Below are 4,565 nucleotides of genomic sequence, written 5' to 3'. Positions count from 1 at the left end.
GCTCATATTGTAAGTCTGCGCTTTGGGAGTATGTATTCACAAAGATTGCTATGCAAAACATAACAATAATGACATTATCTGTCATCAGGAATTGTTATTTAATTATAAAGATTTGCAACAGTACTTACCATTTGTCAAAATATGGATGAATATTCAAGTGAAGAATACGCTGATATGATTTTTGTGTACGGATATTGTCATGGTCGTGCTCGAGAAGCAGAAAGAGAATATCGGAGAATGTTTCCAAATCGTCGGCGTCATCCCTCTTTTGGCGTATTTATAAGAACCTTTAGAAGACTGCGACAAACAGGTTCTGTGCAAGTAAGAAAAAATCAAGAAGGTAGAGGATATCGTAATATTCAACAGTACGAGGAAAATATTATCGAACGGGTAGTTGATACTCCTGAATTGAGTGTGAGACAAATCGGACGCGAATTACAGATACCCCACGTATCTGTATGGAGGGTCCTTCATCAAGAGCTGCTACATCCATATCATTACCAGCAAGTGCAACATTTACAAGAAGGTGACAACCTTCAACGATTACAATTTTGCAACTGGATCCTCCAAAATTTGACGGAAGATCCACTCTTTTTACAAAATATTATTTGGAGCGATGAAAGCCTTTTTCCTAAAAATGGACTGAATAATTTTAGAAACTTACATCAATGGTCATTACAAAATCCCCATTTAACAAGAAGAAGGGCCTTTCAGCGCAGATTTAAGATTAATATGTGGGGAGTAATTTTTCGAAACAAATTATTTCTTTTTGAAATAAATGGTATACTGAATGGGCAAAGATATTTAGAATTGCTACAGAATTCCACACATGAAATTCTAGACGAGGTGCCATTAAATGAAAGACAATACGTTTATTTCCAACAGGATGGTGCACCTCCGCACAATGCAAGAGATGTTAGTGCATGGTTAACGGAAAACTATGGACATAGGTGGATAGGAAATAGAGGACCAATACATTGGCCACCGCGATCCCCAGACCTTAATCCAATTGATTTTTTTGTATGGGGTCATATAAAACAGCTTGTTTACCGCACTGTCGCGCAAGATGAAAATGATCTCAGAGAAAGAATCCACGATGCTGCAGATGCAATAAATAATACAGAAGGGATTATGTTTGATGTCTATCAGTCGTTGGTTCGGCGATGCAGAGCATGTATAAGAGCCAATGGGGGTCATTTTGAACATGTTATTTAATATTGTTTTATGTTAGTGTTATTTGTTATGTTGTTATTTACCGTTTTGTATTATTACTTAAAATTGTAAAAACCGTACCTACAAACTATTACCTATTATTAGCATCTAAGATACAGCAATAAGAAAAAGAATATTTCATTGTTTGCTGTTAACATTTTTACATGAAACGTTCCATTTTAATTTAATACATAATATTAAAGTAATATTACTTTGAAATGTATTTGCTATCATTACGAAACTAAATGCTTTATCAGAAGAACGGCCTCCCACATTATTGAGATTTTCGGCAGAACGAGACACTTTACCGATTTCAAACAAGTATTATGCCAAATTGTCCAAGGAATCTAAAAATTTACCCCAAATAAGTATTAGGTCATTGGCGTAGAAGTTGGGGCAAAAAAATCCCGCTACCCTACCCGTTTCTACGCCACTGACCTACAAAAAATTTGTAAATTTTGCAGTAAATTATAGACATTCGTAAGTATTAACATCATACCAGATTTGAATCAAATTGTTACAACCATACCAGAGATATCATAAATAATATGATGTAAAAAACCGACCAATACGGCCCTGTAGAGCGAAAACGGTGAGACATAGAACCTTGGTTTATAAGGCAATTCTTAATTACTTATGGAGTTCTATCTGTGGTTAAAATTTGATTCACTCGAACTGAAACACCCTGTATATATAGAGCAGGAAGGGTAGTCTTGACTGACTAGTTAAGAAAAAAAAAAGAAAAAAAAACAGATGTATTTGGGATTGCAGTCAACAGTGCTAAGGGCTAATGTAATAAGAACACTCTGTGTTGTTGTCAAGCTTTCGGAAATGTTTATTTCCTTTCTCAAGACATCTATAAAAAATGACAAAAATGCTTAGAATAATAAGTTATAAAAGCTTATTATATACTTACAAACGTGAGATTATAATATAAAAACCATCAAAAACGAGAGATACAAGAACATTGTTGTTAAAATTTTATGAACTTCACTAGATAAAAAACAATTGTAACTATAGTCAACATTTTTTTATAATAAACAATTTTTAAGTCAATTTTTAACATTTAACAACTAATGCAATAAAAAGGAGCCATGCTTTTGAAATGTAAACTATTTTTTATTACTTTATCAGAACAAGTTTTTTTGAAAACAATCTACTAATATTCAAACTAGTAACAGCCAATGAGGTTAAAGAAACAACAACAGGGATAATTAGCATTGCCAACAACAGTACCAACTTAAAACGGAGGCGGCAATTCGCTCCTTTGAAAACGACATAGGTAAATTTCTATACAGGGTATTAAAGTACCGATGCTCTATCTGAAGTTACGTGAGAGCGATAAAGTAAGCCATAGAAATCCATGTGATAGACAAGGGTGGGTATAGTGAAGGCGTCTAATAGTCACCGCCCATTTCGCCCTTCCACAAATAAGAAGTGGATCTTATTTGTGGAAGGGCGAAACTGACGGTGACTATGAGACGCCTTCATTATAGCCATCCTTCTCTATCGCATGGATTTCTATGGCTTACTTTATCGCTCTCACGTAACTTCAGATAGACCATCGGTACTTTCCTACTCTATATTTATCAAAATGTAATAAAAAATTATAAATACAACTCAAATTATTAATATCTGACTTTTTATTCAGAGCATTAGAAAATTCATTGATACGAACCATTTCCAGAAAAACACGCTTATTGTAATTTATTTCACTGTCCAAAACTGTGACACCGTTAAAATTCATTTTGTGGCCTGTACTTAATGTATGTTCTGAAAGAGCACAAAACGTTTTTTTTTTAGAGTACGGTCTGTTTGTCCAATATATGTCTGATTACAATTAAAACAATCAATTTTATAAACCACCCCCGATTTTTCCAATTTATGGTAAGGTTCTTTAGTTCTAGAAAAAATCTATTGCAAGTGAGTAAGTTTTTATATTCAATTTTAACATTTAAATCTTTTATAATATAAAGTAATTTTGGTGCTAGTTCTTTTAAAAACAAAAACAATTTATGTTTGGGCGCAGTGACTTGTACATTGTTATCAGTTTCTACGCTGTTATCGAACAATCTATTATGTAATGGGGATTGGGGAAACATTCTTAGTATCTGTATTAAACAAAATTTTATTGACTAAACTTTCTGGGTAGGAATTCTCTATCAAAAGTGTTCTTAACTCATTAAGTGATTGGTTTAAGTAACTGGGGTGTGTAAGTTTACATACCCTGGCTTTAAGGGCTGAGATTAGATTCAGTTTCATTCTATTTTGATGGTATGAATGAAAATTAATGTACCTGCCACTACTCATAGATTTTCTATACCACTTCGTTGCTAACTTATTGTGTTGATGTCTATGTATTGACATATCAAAAAACCGGATGCAATTGTTCTGCTCCTTTTCAACGGTGAACTGGATGTCATTATCATAACTGTTAAAAACCCTTAGAGTGTTATCTACCTCATTCTGTGGAACCGCCAGAATTAAATCATCTACGTAACGTTTTACAAACGGTATATTAAAATGCAATTTTGATAGGCAATCCCTAACCAAATCATCTAATACATAATTAACTAAAATAGGTGAAATTGTGGACCCCATTGGGGTACCAAAAATTTGCTTGTAATAAACCCCTTCAAAAACACAATAATTAGAATCAAAAATAAATTTTAAAACTATTAAAAAATTATCCAAATCCAAACTTGAATTATCATTAATTACATTCCAATTTTCAGTTATACTAGATAAAATTCTTGTTAATGGTAAATTTGTAAAAAGTGTAACAACATCAAAACTGACAACTACAAAACCCTCTGGTAATTGATAGTTATTAATAAAATCACTAAAATCGAAAGAATCCTTAACATAAAAATCATTGCTAATATTATAAGATTTAGTAAATATATCTGTTAAATATTTAGCTAACGAACCGTTTGGACAATTGATGGATGACACAATTGGACGCATTGCCAGTTCAGGTTTATGTATTTTAGGTAACGCATAGAAACGAGGAGCACATGAATTATAAAATGTCAAAGCCTTGGATTCAACGTCAGAAATTTGCCGAGATTGTTTAAGTTTCGAAACAAGTTTATTAGCTTTTTGTTGCAAAGAGCAAGTTGGGTCACGATTAAGTTTTTTGTAATACTTTTCATCATTCAAAAGTTCTTCACATTTTAACAAATATTGGTTCTTATACATAATAGTTGTAACATTACCATTGTCACTTCTTGCAACAATAGTGTCAGGATTTTTCAAAAAATTTTTACAAATGTATCACGTTTATCAGAAAGGGACCAAGCGACATCTTTTGAGAAAATGGATGAAGTGGTGCCTCAGGTATTATAGAATAT

General features: G+C 32.7%; 1 pseudogene; it reads right to left on the bottom strand.

The window, feature by feature from the left end:
* Positions 1–2,815: 2,815 nt before the first annotated feature.
* On the bottom strand, positions 2,816–3,474 carry LOC111691823 (annotated as a pseudogene).
* Positions 3,475–4,565: the final 1,091 nt, after the last annotated feature.

This window comes from Anoplophora glabripennis, unplaced genomic scaffold (assembly GCF_000390285.2).
Source record: "Anoplophora glabripennis isolate ALB-LARVAE unplaced genomic scaffold, Agla_2.0 scaffold599, whole genome shotgun sequence".
Classification (NCBI taxonomy): Eukaryota; Metazoa; Arthropoda; class Insecta; order Coleoptera; family Cerambycidae; genus Anoplophora; species Anoplophora glabripennis.
This window is presented reverse-complemented; position numbering and strand designations above follow the sequence as displayed.